The sequence below is a fragment of the Delphinus delphis genome, chromosome 1 (assembly GCF_949987515.2).
Source record: "Delphinus delphis chromosome 1, mDelDel1.2, whole genome shotgun sequence".
NCBI classification, from domain to species: Eukaryota; Metazoa; Chordata; class Mammalia; order Artiodactyla; family Delphinidae; genus Delphinus; species Delphinus delphis.
In genome coordinates, this window is record NC_082683.1 from 52,666,663 (window position 1) to 52,683,114 (window position 16,452).

General features: G+C 44.4%; 1 pseudogene; it reads left to right on the forward strand.

Annotated features, from left to right (window-relative positions):
- The first annotated feature begins 15,806 nt into the window (after positions 1-15,806).
- LOC132420812 (phosphatidylinositol N-acetylglucosaminyltransferase subunit P pseudogene) lies at positions 15,807-16,210 on the forward strand (annotated as a pseudogene).
- Positions 16,211-16,452: the final 242 nt, after the last annotated feature.

A 16,452-nucleotide genomic window follows, 5' to 3' on the forward strand; every position in this document is an offset into this window, starting at 1 on the left:
ATGGGACGTAGGTTCTGGAGAGAATGGGCTCTTCACCCTTCAGATCTTTTCATGTTATTCACAATTAACAAACGAAATATTAGACAATTGTGGTTTCTGTTGTTGGGATCAGGGGGTCAAATTTAACCTTATCTATCTGGGTAGCATGTATTCAGTGGAAAATATTAACTGGTGCCTTTTTTCAGATAACAGCTTTTGTCCAAGAGAAGTCCACTAGAGGACAAAACAAAAACAGGGGATGTAGCCTTCATTTTAGAGAAGATTTGCTACAAACTTCTTTTAAAGAGAGGTCTGTCTTAGAGTACTGAAAATATTATTAAATTTACTAAGATTGAGGATATACTGAGTTTTCCCATGAAATGATGTGTAAAAAATGCCTTGCAGGCCCTCAATAAATGTTAGTTATCATTCCCCACCTCCCACTCCCAATACATTTCTAGGCAAATCAGGCCTGGTGTTCCGTCACAGGGAGCTATGTTCTTCCAGCTTAGAAGTTAGATCAGGTCTTGTCTGAGGCCAGCCATGCCTGTCTTTCCCAACCAGAGACTGTGTGCCCGCCAGCATTGCTTGACCTTTCCGACATGCATCAGCATTCACTCGCACTAGGCCTGCTCATTTTTCCGGGTGTCTGCAACAGGATAATCACTTTGGAAGCTGCTGGGCAGGTCTCCTGCTTCCAGAGGGGTGTGGAAAAAGCCACCCATGCAGTCATATGTGACTGGCCTACCAGCAAGTGCTCACACTGGCCATGGTGGGCTCTGGGAGAAAAGGGGAGCCTAACCAGATTTTCGGCACCTGGTCTAGCCCCATGATTGAGTCAAGGCTATGCCAGGGCCAGAAGGAGAGGGAAGGTGGAGGAGAAAGACCAAAGGGCTTCCCCTGGGGTCAATGACGAAAAGTCAATGCCAAGAGAACAGTGAGCGTGCATTCAAATAACATTATTGTGTTATGTGGTTATGAGGGACAGGAGTTTCTCCTTGCAGAATTATTTTTTAGCATCCTGATAAGCAATTGATAGGTGTCTGGGTCCACCAGCTCTGAGCATCCTCCACTCTCTCCTCCCTCAGTTGGGCTGCCTGACTTGTGAGAACTTAAACCATCTTCACCCACACATTGAATGTGTACATTCACATGACTTTCCGATTCCAGTCTCTGCATCACTGTAACTTGACTATTTCACGAAAGTCTTGCCCAGAAGATGAAAGTTGAAGTAACTATTGTTTACTCCTGGAAGTTTCCAAAAAACTATTGAAATGATCATTCAATTGTTCAGCTCTTCAACAGAAAACATCAACTGACAATTTACTCCCCAAGATTCTCTGAACCCTTGCTGCTTCCCTTAGTGGCTATCAATCTCAAACTCGTAATTCATGATCCTTACCCAATCCTAATCAAGCCCCTCATGGAAAGAGCTTCTGAAACCAGACTCCAAAACCTTGTAGGTCTCCCAATTTTGCCTTCCCCTCTGCAAGACACTGCTAAGAATCCGTCTTACTGAGAAAGAATGAACTCAGTCTTGTCTTAACAACAGGTTGTCCTGGTGCTATTTGGGGGAAAGGCAGCATTCAATGAAAATCTTATTTGTCATCTCAACCTTCCCTGAGTTCTGGAATCCATTCAGACTTCAGACAAAAGGGATATGGGTTAGAGGGAGCTCAGTAGTTGTGGCTCGTGGGCTTAGTTGCCCCGCGGCATATGGGATCTTAGTTCCCCGACCAGGGATCGAACCCGCGTCCCCTGCAATGGAAGTGGATTCTTTATCACTGGACCACCAGGGAAGTCTCTTGCCATCCTAATTTAATCACATCTGCAGAGACTCTTTTTCCAAATAAGGTCAGATTCACGGGTTCCAAGAGAATAGGAGAAGGACATCTTTTTGGGGACCACCATTCAACCCACAGCATCCATAAAAATGAATAAGTAGGACAATGAAATTAAAAACACACACAGTAGAAGCCCTTTGATGGCAAAATGTCAAATTACTGTAAAGTTTCTAGCCACAGGTTGAGTGACACTGACATGGAGTGTACCAGGGCTTCACATCAGCCCTCCAGCTGTGTGGGTATCTGTAGTGGTGCTGGGGGCAGAGGTCACAGAATGCTTCCCAGAGGAGGTTACGATGAGTTGCAACTTAAAGGAAAGGTAGGCATTAGCTGTCAGGAAGGGTGAGAGGTAGCGGGAAGAGCATCTTAAGAAGAGAGGAACAAAAGCATGTGTTATGGGTTGAAATGTGTCCCCCTCCCGCCCCCCCCAAAAGATATATTGAAGTCCTAACCCCTAGTATTTGAGAATGTGATCTTATTTGGAAACAGAGTCTTTACAGAGGGAATCCAGTTAAAATAAGGTATTTAGGGGGGCCCTAATCCAGTGTGACTGGCATCCTTATACAAGAAGGAAGACGATGTGAAGACACACACAGGGAGAAGGCGGCCACGCGAAGGTGGAGGCAGCGACTGCAGTTATGCTGCCACAGGCCAAGAAATGCCTGGGGCCACCAGGAGATGCAGAGAGGCCCCAGCTGAGCTGATCCCTCAGGCCCCATGTCTGCTCCCTGCTGGGCTGTGAGTGCTTTTAAGCCTAGATCGTGTCGATTGGGGGTGGCACTCGGGAGGCTTTATAATTGTGCCATCCTGAATTGTCACGCTCCATCCTCCCTGGCTGGGCGCCTCCTTGGACCACTGACTCCCTCCTCCTGATTCCTGGATGGGCTCCTGGTGTGCACACCTTGCCCCTTGGTACGGTCTTATTTACTTGCATGTCCGTCCACCTGCCTGCCTGACCAGACCTCTGAACCGTGAGACCTGGATGCCCCAAATTCCCCCTAAATGAGGCCCTGTCCTACCTCACCCTGACCCAGGACACCCTGTTCCAGACCTATCAGGGGCACCATTGTGCCATCTGTGAATGGCAGCTCCTGGACACAACAGCAGAAGGTGATATTCACGAGAATGCAGCGAGATGGCGCCCCCTGGAGTTGTGCAAGTGAAGCGACTAGTATCACTGCAGGCTCAGACAGACTTTGGGTCTGGCAGTGCCCCCTTCAGGCAAGATCCCTTCGTCTGCCTGTGTCCGCCCCCCCCCCCCACCCCTTTTCCACCCCACTTCACCAATAAGACCAGGCTGGGCCTCATCCACAGGATCAATGTGCTGACCAGGGAGTGTGGGGGACCTGGGGGAGGAGTTCGGGGACAATAAACACCGTTACTTTTCTCATTTCCAAAGCTGGGAAACCACTGAGAGATGAGACACCAGAGATGTCAACTTTATTACTGATCACAGCTGGAAAGAAGGACGTGGCTTAAATGTACACAGCGAGTATCTCACACCTGAGCCCAGAATCACAGGTTCACTCTGGTCACAGGCAGAGCCACAGTGCCCCCTGCAGTGTCCCTGTGATATTGTGATTAATAATAAAAAATATATATCTGGACTTTGTCCCATTTCTGGCACAGAGCTCCTAAAACCCTTGGAATCTCCTAAGCGATGAGAGCCATAAAGGTGTCTTTTGTTATGTTGATGACTGACCTGGGACAGCACCTAAGGTTGGGGACTGATTGCCAGAAGAACCGACCATGGGATTAAAGGGTTGGAACTTTCAGTCTCACTCCTCTGACCTCCAAGGAGGCGAGAGGGCCTGGAGATTGAGCTCAATCACCAGTGGCCAGTGATTTAATCAGTCATGGCTGTGTAGTGAAGCCTCCATAAAAACCCAAGGACCAGGGTTCAGAGAGCTTTCCTGTTGGTGAACACGTGGAAATGCAGAGAGTTGCATGCTCTGGGAGGATGAGGAAGCTCTGCCCCCTTTTCCCACACCTTACCCTATGCATCTCTTCCATCTAGCTGTTCCTGAGTTATGTCCTTTGTTGATAAACTTGTGATCTAGTAAGTAAATATTTCTCTGAGTTCTGGAGCTGCTCTAGCAAATTAATCGAACCAAAGGAGGAGGTCATGGGAACTTCTAATCTATAGCCTGTCCATCAAAAACACAGGTGACAACCTGAGCTTGTGCTTGGCAACTGAAGTGCATGGAAGTCTTGTGGGACTGAGCCCTTAACTTGTGGAATCTGACGCTCTTTCCAGGTACATAATGTCAGAATTAAGTTGAAAGGTAGGACGCCCAGCTGGTATCCAAGAATGACTTGGATGTGGGTAAAACCCCACACACTGGACTTGGTGATCAGAATCTCAATCGCCTAATGAGGCATGGCCAGGCCAGTCCTGCTGAGCCAGCAGGGGAATGGAAAGCAGACCTGCGTGCATTCTCTCTGTGGGCAGGCAGAGCACAGACGGGGCCTGGGCTTTGCTCCCATCCTGCTCCAGATCTATAGTTCCCTGTGCTATACAGTAGAACCTTGTTTTTTATCCATCCTATATATAATAGTTTGCACCTACTAATCCAAAACTCCCAATCCTTCCCTCCCCCACCCTCTCCCCCTTGGCAACCACAAATCTGTTCTCTATGAGTGTGAGTCTGTTTCTGTTTCTTAGATACTTTCATTTGTGTCATATTTTAGATTCTACATATGAGTGATATCATATAGTATTTGTCTTCCTCTTTCTGACTTACTTTGCTTAATATGATAATTTCTAGGCAGCCATGTTGCTGCATATGACATTATTTCATTCATTTTTATGGCTGAGTAGTATTCCATTGTGTGTGTGTGTGTATATATAAATATACCACATTTTCTTTAGCCATTCATCTGTTGATGTACATTTAGTTTGGTCCATGTCTTGGTTATTGTAAATAGTGCTGCTATGATCAAAGGGGTGCACATATCTTTTCGAATTATAGTTTTGTCTGGCTATATGCCCAGGAGTGGGATTGCTGGATCATATGGCAACTCTATTTTTAGTTTTTTGAGGAACCTCCATACTGTTCTCCATAGTGACTGCACCAGTTTATATTCCCAACCACAGTGTAAGAGGGTTCCGTTTTCTCCACACCCTGGCCAACATTTGTTATTCATAGACTTTTTAATGATGGCCATTCTGACCAGTGTGAGGTGGTACCTCACTGTAGTTTTGATTTGCATCTTTCTAATAATTAGCGATGATGAGCATTTTTTCATGTGCCTATTGGCCATCTGTATGTCTTCTTTGGAGAAATGTGCCTTTAGGCCTTCTGCTCATTTTTCAATTGGGATTTTTGCTTTTTTGTTATTGAGTTGTATGTGCTATTTGTATATTTTGGAAATTAAGCCCTTGTGGGTCACGTCATTTGCAAATATTTTCTCCCAGCACTTATAACCTCAGCTTTAGACACCTGAGACTGTCATGGGACGCTGAGTGCATTTGTCCAGCTCCTCCTGCAACAGAGATCCCAAATGTGCAATGGTGCAAACAAGTTAGAGAATGATTTCTTGCTCACATATCAAATGGGGAATAAACAGTCAGGGGCACATTTGATGGCTTTACAGTGTTGGGGGCCTAAGCTCTTTCTGACTTCTTATTCTATGATCCCTAGAGAGCTGGCCTCATCTTCATTGATCAAGATGTATCGCTACCACTTTCCAGCCAGTGGGAAGGGAGAAATGCATTTAAATGCAGGAGCCAGAGTTTGCACACATCGCTTCACTCACGTCTCAGTAGCCAGAACTTAGTTACGTGGCCACATCAAGCTGTAAGGGAGGCTGGGAGATGGAGTCTCTACTCTGGGTAGTGATGTGTCCAGCTAAAAGTTGGGGATTCTATTACTAAGGATGACGGGAAGAACAGATATTAGGGACAGCGACACCATCATTTTCCTGTCACTCATTTTAGACCCTTCTCCACCCTCCAGTTTGTCATCACATCCTGGCCCACGCCCACTTCTGATGCCTTTCCCATAGGGCCCTATTCTTTATCCCTACTGACACCAGGACGAATGGCCCTTACAGCTTTATACCTCGTGTCTTATGAGAACTTTTAGCACACCTTTTGCCTCCAGTCTCTTTCCACCCTCCCCCCGTGATCATTCTAAAGTGCACATCTGATCACGTGGCTCCACGGTTTAGAAATTCCTCAGTGGCTCCCCGCTGCCCAGAGCAGTGAGATCTTAACTGCAGATTTCTGAATCCCTGAAATTACATGCATATTTGGCACATATGTGCATTTTTCCAAAGAGAGCTTCAGAGTGTCCAAGGACTCTGTGATTTCCCCTCAAGTTACAGGCTCAAGTTCAAATCCGTAATGTCAACATACATGTCAACAAGTGAGATGTGTCTACCGACCTTCTTCTCAAATCTCCTCTCCAGTCATTCCCCTGTGCACCCTAAACCCAAGTCATCGTGAAATGACTCTGAAAGAGCAGGCCGTGCTCTTTCACACTCCACATCTTTACACCTGCTGTTCTATCTGGAATGCCTGGGCAAACTCCTATGCATCCCGCTGGCTTAGCTCAAAAGCCACCTCCTCTGAAGGCTTCCCTGACTCCCTCTGGCTGAGTCAGTCTCTTCAGCATGACTCAGACTTCCATTATTCATCCTATCGCATAGCTGCTGTCAGCCTATGTCTGTCTCCTCCACCAAACCATGAACTCTGGAACCTAGGACCCAGAATAGATAGTCCACAGATGTTTGTTGCATAAATGTCCCTCATGCCCCCCAGAACTCTAGTGTTATTTCTGGAATGTAAATCTGAGCATCGCTTACTATATTCCTATCTCCTTCAAGTCTTGTTACAGTGGCTTTCTCTCTGGTCTCATCTTGCCATCCTTCCTTTTTTCTATTCCAGGAACACTGGAGTTCTTCTAATGCTCCAAGTCCGTGTTCTCCCTTGTCTTGAGGCTTTAGGCATGCTTCCTCAGCTCCTCTTTGCCTGGCTATTGCCTAGTCATCCTTCAGAGAGCTTAAACATTCCTTGGGAAGCCTTCCTCAACTGCGTCCCCACCTTCTGACTAGGCTGAGGGTCCCACCTATGTGTCCTCACACCTTGTACTTTCCCAGTTGCAATGTGCATCATTCTGGGCCAAGAGGACTTGTTTGTCTTTCTTCCCTGCTAAACTGTGAGCTCCTTGCCTAACTTGTCTACCAGCATGTCCCCAGCCCCAAACACAGGACTTGGAAGGGAGTAAGTACCTGACAAATCTGTGTTAAATGAAAGTTAGTTAAATGAATTTTTCAACCATAAATCAATAGCTTTTCATTGCCTTTAGAGCAAAGACTTGTCACAGCTTTAGGGCCCTTTATGATCTGGTCCCCATATAATTTCAGTCTCATCTCTTCCAAACCCAAACAGCATCTCTCTCAAACTCTACATGCCAGTTCTATCTAATTGAATGAAGGCCCCCAAATGCCGGCTCTCAAATCTTTCAGCCTTTGCAACACTGGTCTCTCTGCCTGACACACTCTGTTTTCTCCTCACCTCTCAGTATTCTTCCTTTTCTGGCTAACATCCACTAATCTTTATGTTTTCTTTTTTTTGTTTATAAATTTAGTTTATTTATTTATTTTTTGCCTGTGTTGGGTCTTCGTTGTTATGCGCGGGCTTTCTCTAGTTGCGGCGAGCGGGAGTCACTCCTACTTGCGGTGCGCAAGCTTCTCATTGCGGTGGCTTCTTTTGTTGTGGAGCACAGGCTCTAGGTGCGTGGGCTTCAGTAGCTGTGGCTTGTGGGCTCTAGAGCACAGGCTCAGTAGTTGTGGTGCACGGGCTTAGTTGCTCTGCAGCATGTGGGATCTTCCCGGACGAGGGATCGAACCATGTCCCTTGCATTGGCAGGCGGATTCTTAACCACTGGGCCACCAGGGAAGTCCCTTTACATTTTCAATTAGACCCCTCTTTCTCTAGTAGCCTCCCTTGACTTCCTAAGACCATCTCTGGTGCACTTTGTTGGTACGCCTGTAGTATTCTAGGCTTCCTTCTTACCATTCTGTTTCCGCAAGTAGATGAAGTGGCTGTCTGAACTGTGTCACTGTGATGTTTCTAATTCAAGCCCAGCACCTGCACACAGTGGGTACTCCAGAAATATCTGTGGAATGAACTGTGTTATCTGGTCTTATTCTTTACTGTTAGAAAGTGTGTCTTGTCTTCCTAAAGCCGATTGCAAGCTCCCATGCAGGCAGTGAAGGAAGTTGAAATACCTGTGGGTCCCTCCCCAGGCCTGAGCTTAATTCCTGTCTCCAGTGAGCTTGATTTATGTTCCTTGGCAGCTGTGCTGTCAGACACTTGATAAATGTATTAATCAGTGGAACCTTGGCTTCAAGTCCTGGAAAGCCTGGGATTGGGATCCTGGTAACCTTAGACACTGGTTTTCTAGAGGGGACCACAGCTGCTTTCCAAAAGCCAGTGCTGGGAACAGTGTCAGGCACCGGGCCGGTTTCAGCAGATTCTTGTGGAACGAATTCTAGAGCAGTGACAATGACAGGGAGGCAGGCTGTGCTTGTTCATCTCACCATGCTCTGGGCTCAGACATTCCAATGGAATGGAATGGTTAAGTGATGAGATCATGTATTCACGTTCCAAACTCAACATGAAAAGAAATATTTAAAATCTCAGAAAGGGTGGAAAAGTCTTTCTGATAATGACTCAGTGGCTTCAAACTCTAGGAAAACCAGTTTGCCTTCTCTGGTCAATAAGCAGTTTTTTTGTTTGTTTGTTTTTGTTTTTGCGGTACGCGGGCCTCTCACTGTTGTGGCCTCTCCCGTTGCGGACCACAGGCTCCGGACGCGCAGGCTCAGCAGCCATGGCTCACGGGCCCAGCCGCTCCGCGGTATGTGGGATCTTCCCAGACCGGGGCACGAACCCGTGTCCCCTGCATCAGCAGGCGGATTCTCAACCACTGCGCCACCAGGGAAGCCCCCAATGAGCAGTTTTTAATAGCTGGATTCGAATGAGATAATTGTAAGAAATATGACCAAATAAAATCTGCCACCCTAACATGAGATGCAGAGACAGACCCTAAATTGGCAACACAGGACATGGACCCCCTTAATGCTCTCTGCAGAACCATAATAGAAAATAATTTGCAATGATTGCAAATTCACCAGAGCTGAGAGCAGAGAAATGCAAAGAAACTTTGAGACAGAATATCGAGAGGCAGCATTTTAATATATAAATGATCAGGGTGGGCCAGAGTCTTGCTACTGCACGTGTGGTGTGGCCCTGCAGCGTCAGCATCCCCTGGGAACTGGTTAGAAATGTAGACTCTCCAGCCCCCTTCCCTCGCAGACTGACTGCGTTCCAACAAGCTCTCCAGGTGGTTTGTATGCACATCAAAGTTTGAGAAGCAACCGGCTAGAACATTTATTAATGTGGGGTTCTGCTCTTAAAATGTGCTGTGAGGTCAAAAATAAACCCATTTAAAGCATTTTAGATCATTATTTGCTCCATTCTCTCTGAGCAACACAGTCCCACTTCGATATCCTGCTCTAGGACTCTGAGCCTCTCTTTTAAATTACAACGTTGTACTGAAGTTTGTTGTGCCATTTCAGCAGACAGTCTTTATGGATTACAAATTGGATTCCAAAACTTCCATCAACTGTTCCTTGCTCAGCACCCCCAGGAGGTAGGTTGTATGATGATTTCCTTTTTTAGAGGTGATGAAACTGGAGCCCGGGGAGGTTCCATGACTCACCCACGGGGCAACAAGCAAATTGGTATCTGAGACAATTGAGAACTCAAGCTTTTGAGCTGTCAATGTGAGGCTCACCCAACTTTGACGTCTTTCCTGTTTATACAAGAGGGATTTTTTTTTTTTGCGGTACGCGGGCCTCTCACTGCTGTGGCCTCTCACGCTGCGGAGCACAGGCTCCGGACGCGCAGGCTCAGCGGCCATGGCTCACGGGTCCAGTTGCCCCGTGGCATGCAGGATCTTCCCGGACCGGGGCACGAACCCACGTCCCCTGCATCAGCAGGCGGACTCCCAACCACTGCACCACCAGGGAAGCCCTCTTCCCACTTTTGTGCCTAACTCCTCTTTTTCCTTCAGCCCCAGACTTTGTGTTTCCTCAGAGAGGTCATTCATGACACCATCATAACAGAGTACTCCCTGCTCATCCTGGTGTTAGTATTTTTGTATTATTACTTGGTGCTTTGCCTTCATGACACGTAGGCAATTGTGTATTCATTTGTGTTTTTGTTTGTTTACTCTATGGCTGCCCCTCTAAATTGCAAGTGTAAAACAAAGAATGTTGCCCACTCTCCAGTTCTACAAGGATCATCAAATCATTAGCCACTGCAGTCACTGACCAACAGTGCACCCTGAGAGGAATTCAGGACGAAGAACAGGATGTGGCACTCTGTGCTTTGGAAATAAACCCTTAGAAAATTATATATATATATTTTTAATATTTTTATAAAATTTTTTATGAACTCTTGCATCTTCCCAAACATACAAAAGCACTAAAATCATTAACTAAGATGCTGTCCCTCATGACTGGCAGTAACCTTTTGTTGAGACGTATGGTTGACTGCACATGTTCCCCAGCCAAAATCATATTTATACTGGCCTCTTCCCCTTCCTCTTTGGAGCAGTTCCTCAGAGCTATTTGAGGAACTTTTCTCAGGCTATAGTCCTCAGTAAGGTCCCAGAATAAAACTGAACCTTGCAACTCTTATGTTGTGTGTCTTTCTTTATATTGGCACAAGCTTCAAGAAGACAGGGACCATGACTATCTTTTTCAGCATTGTATGTCCATCCAGCTCTTTGCACATTGCTTGACATGTAGTAGTTGCTCAATTAACATTGGTTGAAAGTATTAATTTTTTTAATTGTTCTTGATCCTCCAGAGTTATAATCCTTCCCTCCTTGCTATTACAGATAGACGTTATTGTTTAGCGGTTACATGCATGGACTTTGGAGCACGATCACCTAGATTCAAATGCAGGCTCTTCGAACTTTGGGCAAGTGACTCTGCCTTAGTATCCCCATCTGTAAAGTAGGGAAGATGATGATAAGAATAATACCTACTTTATAGGCTAACATAACATAGGATGATTAAATGAATTGACATAGATATAAAAACAGCAGTGCTTGGCACATAGTAAAATTAACTATTATTACTATAACTGTATCTTGTGCATTGCTTTATTAGTGCATGCATCACTCCTTTTTGTAATTATTTTCATACCTATGTCACTCTCTAGGTCATGAATTAGATCGTTGCTTACTTCACACTCATGAGGTCTTAACACAGTGCCTGGTCAAGTCAACACTCAATAATGTTGAACTTAACTTGGTATATTACATAACATTCAATTATGAAAATGTATATTATTTCTTTTTCTCACCACACTCTCCTATTATTGTATCTCTTCATTAAAATTAGGCTAATAATGGGCTTCCCTGGTGGCGCAGTGGTTGGGAGTCCGCCTGCCAATGCAGGGGATGCGGGTTCGTGCCCCGGTCCGGGAGGATCTCACGTGCCGCGGAACGGCTGGGCCCGTGAGCCATGGCCGCTGAGCCTGCGCGTCCGGAGCCTGTTCTCCGTAGCGGGAGAGGCCACAGCAGTGGGAGGCCCGCACACCGCAAAAAAAAAAAAAAAAAAAAAAAAAAGGCTAATAATGAATAACAAATCATTGAAATTGAAGATTTTCTTTAGCTTGGGGAAAAGGAAAAGGAAAACAAAGAACAGAAGTAAAACATATACCTGGAGAGGAAATATCTCTTGGGTTGCAAAATCCGGAAACCGTTTGGAAGGAGAGGTTTTATGACTCTACTTAGAGGCCGTCATGTTTGTAGAGGAACTGACTTCTTTCATCTCTGCAATCCATGCTTTGGACATTCTACCTAACATATTAAGTCAGGAAACAATGAGCCGGCAATATTATCAAGAATCAATCTGTACCACAGTCATTCCTAGTATACCCGAAAGAAATAGTCAAAGTTGTACACAAAGATGAATGTAAATGGATGGTCATACCAATGCCATACTATGATTTATCATAGTGTAAACAGCCTAAAGGTCTTCCATAACCGATGTGGGAACAGTTAAACATGACATGGCACAGAGCCACCCAGTCGAAAATGATGCAGCTAGTTCAAACCATATTTTCAAAGAAATTTTTGTTGGAGACACAAAATTGAAAGGCACAAAAATTCGATTATAAAATGGTGCTTTACATGGGATTATATATGATTTTAATTTTCATCTCTAATATTTGTGTACTTTCCAAACTTTTACACTTTAACGGAAACATGGTTTTGTTTTCTTTTTTTTTTTTTTTTTGGCCATGCCTTGTAGCTTGCGGGATCTTAGTTCCCCGACCAGGGACCAGTCCCAGGCCCACAGCAGTGAAAGCGCCGAGTCCTAGCCACTGCATTTCCCGGGAATTCCCAAAAAGTGATTTCTTTTTAAATCATAAAATAATTTTAAAAACCCATTATCCATTTTATATTTTGGCATTCATCCCATTATTTTTACTGTTTCTCAAGAGTGTGGGCCATGAACAGTTTACATCAGGATCCTGGTGCAGGCAGGTGCACACTTAGGTATCAGAATCTGCGTTTTCACCTAACTGCTCAGGTGAGTCTTCATTGAATACATGCTAACGTTGGCAAAACTTCAGATTTAGCAACTAGGGAAGAGGAGAAAAACCTGTGTTTAATATTAAAGAATTATAAATGGAGTATAACCTTTAAAATTGTGAATCACTATACTGTATGCTTGTAACTTACAGAATATTGTACATCAACTATACTTCAATAAAAATGTTTTTACAAGAACAATGTCTCAAGAAAGCTACTCAAACACATGGCCAGAAGATGGTGCAGGTTTTCCATTTACCTGATCCATGTCATCAGAATGAAATCTTGTTCAAAAGAAATTGCTTGATCTCATTAAGTAAATCCAGGAGAGTGTCCTCACCCTGAAATGAGAAACTAGAATCTTTACTATGGGATGGGATTAGGCATCCTTTCTTCATAGAAACCACTGTCTTCTAGAGAAGGATGAGTAGGTTAGGATATGTCCTCTGGGCTAGAACAGTATTACACCCCAAAAGAAAGCTCTACCCAACCCCTTGTTTTATCCTGGCTGCAAAGTCAGGCTGGGTTAAGTTAGGGCGGGTCTCTGTGGAATTTAGGAAAAACAGGAGTGAAAAGCAAAGGGAGAGGGTCTCTAATTCCAGGGCAGGTAGAGATGGATGCAACAGACTCCCCAGCCTCTTCTCTTCTTTTGCCTCCACTTTGAGTCCTGGCATCAGCGGGAGAGCCCACCACCTTGGCACCTCCATTGAAGCAGTGATGGGAGCACCAACTACAGGTGCAAAATGCCTTGTCTTTCAACACCCAGCTCCCTATGACAGCTTCCAAGAAACCTTGCCCAGACCTTCCCTGCAAGTGTGGCTGACAGCCTTCTCTGTCATTCCTAGAACCCATGCTTGCCTTTACCTTTTCAATAACATGTTATGTTAAAATTAATCTGTTTACAAGATCTGTCTTTCCCAGGAGATGCTAGACTATGAGCTACAAGCCATAGGCTATCAGCTACTGCTTTCCTCCATACCAGCCATAGACTGGGGGGAAAATATCATTCACATTGGTGGTGAAAATAATTATTACCCAGGAATAATATTAACCAAAGGAAGAAAAAAAAAAAGGAAAAAGAAAATGTGTAAGACCTATTTGAGAGAAAAAAAAATGCCAAAAGTTTAAACAAATGATAATAACAATATTAAGAGCAAACGTTTATAGGAGTCTTACCATAGCACTATTCTAAGCATTTTTGCATATTTTACTCCATTTAATCAACAATCTATGAGGTAGGTAGCACTCGTTTTGCAGGAAATGGAGATACAAAGAGGTTAAGAAACTTGCCTGATGAGATTTCATCTTCACGGCTGGAAAGCTTGAATAATACATGATTCTTCCCCAATTGTTTTTATTTTTAACTCAAATCTCATCAAAATCCCTAAAGAATGAAAGTTCACTGCTGTAAGAGGTTCATATTTTATGTAAGTACATAAATCCTAGAAAAAAAATCTGAAAGATTGTGCATCAAATGTTGGAGGTCTCTTTGATTCTTTACACTTTCACGTATTTAACAAACTTGTTGCAATATGCATGTATTACTGAATTCTAAGCATTGTGAAAGGCACTTCAACTGAATGATCTCAAGTTCTCCCAACACCATGAGGTAGATACTATTTTGCACACTTTATAAATTTTAGAAATGCAAGCACAGAGGAGTTTGCTAACTTACTCTAGGTCACACAGCCGGTAAAGTGGTGGTCTCAACCCAACAGCATGAATCTGGAGGGATGAGTGCCTTAATAGCAGAAGTCCCAGGACTCTGGGACTCAGAAGAGTTCCTAATTCAGGGTAGAGCACCAAGCAAGGCTTCCTCTTAGAGAAGCAGAGGGTCATCAAAGCAGAACTTAGAAAGAACAGTGCTTGGCCCATAGTATGTACACACTAAATGTTTGACAAATGAGTTGATTAACCTAGCAAAGTGAGTAGAATTAGGGTGAGGAAGGGCATCCCAGGAAGAATAAGTCTTAACTCCAGCTCCAAGCTGGGTTTCTTCAACATTCTGGTGCTGCAAGTCCATAAATGACTCTCCTTTTCAGGTCTAGGGTGTCCTGGCAGGTGCCAGGGGTGTCAACTTGATAATCAAGTTGGAACCAGACAAAATCTTCATTTCTGACAGTCCAGACAAGGCCGAAGAGCTGGTCAGACTCAAAGATGAACCGGCGCCAAACAAGAAGCCCAGTGCCAGGCTCAGCCTGTTTGCTCAAACCCCTTGGGAAGCTCATCCTCTACTTCCAAAGTGATTCCCTAGGGTCATTCTGGACCAGGTAGGGGCTTAAGGGGCAGTGGCTTTCTAGGACTTTTTGCTCATATTCCTCACAAAACACATTTTTAGGTTGACACCTAAAATTTTTCAATCATAAATTTAAATATTGATAGTTTCAAAGGTTATATTTTCGGGCTTCCCTGGTGGCGCAGTGGTTGAGAGTCTGCCTGCCGATGCAGGGGACACGGGTTTGTGCCCCGGTCAGGGGGGATCCCACATGCCGTGGAGCGGCTGGGCCCGTGAGCCATGCCCGCTGGGCCTGCACGTCCGGAGCCTGTGCTCCGCAACGGGAGAGGCCACAGCAGTGAGAGGCCCGTGTACAGCAAAAAAAAAATAAATAAAGTTATATTTTCTAGTGTTTTTGTATTCTGAACATACCTTAGGTGTATTTTTTGTCAAAAACAGATTTAGTTCTTCCAGTTTATGGAAAGTGTTCTCCTTACAACCTAATTGGCAAAGCCAGTCCCATGAGACAAATCATAATTTCTATCAGGAAACATTGGAGTTCACATTTCAGTTCAAATAATGGTGTTAACGTATATCCTGGAGACATGTATCTCACTTCTGATTCTCAGTCCAGTAGAGACAGGGTGTGTCGGAGGGAGGGAGAGAGAGACGGAGGGAAGGGTGGGTGGATAGATGAAAGGAATGGATGGATGAGTGGATGGATGGATCAATGGTTGGATGGAAACCCTTGTTGCCTGGATGAGATGAAGTACCTCCCCTTTCAATATTTCTCATGGAAGCCTCCAGGTTGGACTTAGGGATTTCTACTTAGAAGCTGGCACCCTCAACCAGATTTTTATGCCAGGCAGAAATGCCGCCATAATGAATCTAGTAATCATTTTGCAAAGAGAGAAAAGAAAGATTGAGAAAGAGAGAGGGGAAGGTCATACCTCAGCCACCTTCTCAAGGAGATCAGCTTCAGATACACATGGAAGCTGAGACCCTGGAAACCAAGTCTCTTAAAACTCTTCGGCAGCCACAGCATGTGGGTGGGGGTCTGTGGCTCCATGGTCTTTCCCTCGGGTTTTTCCTCTCTCACCCTCTTGCACAGACACAACACTGAGAATGTGCAAAGCCACGGGGAAAATGGTAGAAACTTCACCATGGCTGTTACTGGGAAGAGCAATTCATAAATGCTCTGTTCTTTTTTTAACCCTCCAATTTGGCATCATACTGTATGTCGTGTAGGCTTTTATTCCTGAATGCCGGCTAAACTTCTTAGGCTTAAACTCTCGGCCTCAAAAATACTGGGCAGATGCATTACCTGTCTATTATAACTATAAAGACATTACCTGTCTTTATAACTATAACAACTGGCTGTGTGCTCTTTTTTAGATTAACATGATGAGTACCTCGCCACTCAACTCCATTCATACAATCACAGAAGAAATACCAAGAAGAAGCCGTCTCAGCATTCAGATCTAATTCCTATCGATGGAGTGAACCATATGTTCTTTCCTACAGCCGAGGAACTTTACAACAAAAACTGAATGTAGATATATGAACACTAAGCAGTTATAAGTTTTTGGCCTTATAATTTTGACCATGGTTAATCTGACTGTCTCTCTTATTGAGATGTAAAGCAAAATGTAAATTGAACTTCTTAGATTAAGTACCATTAATATTATAAATGTTCTCAAATATTAGTTATAAATGTTATAATATGATTTCTTTTGTGTTAGGATCCCTACTCATCTTGTGTGACACTTGAAGGATTTAAGCTAAGATATGT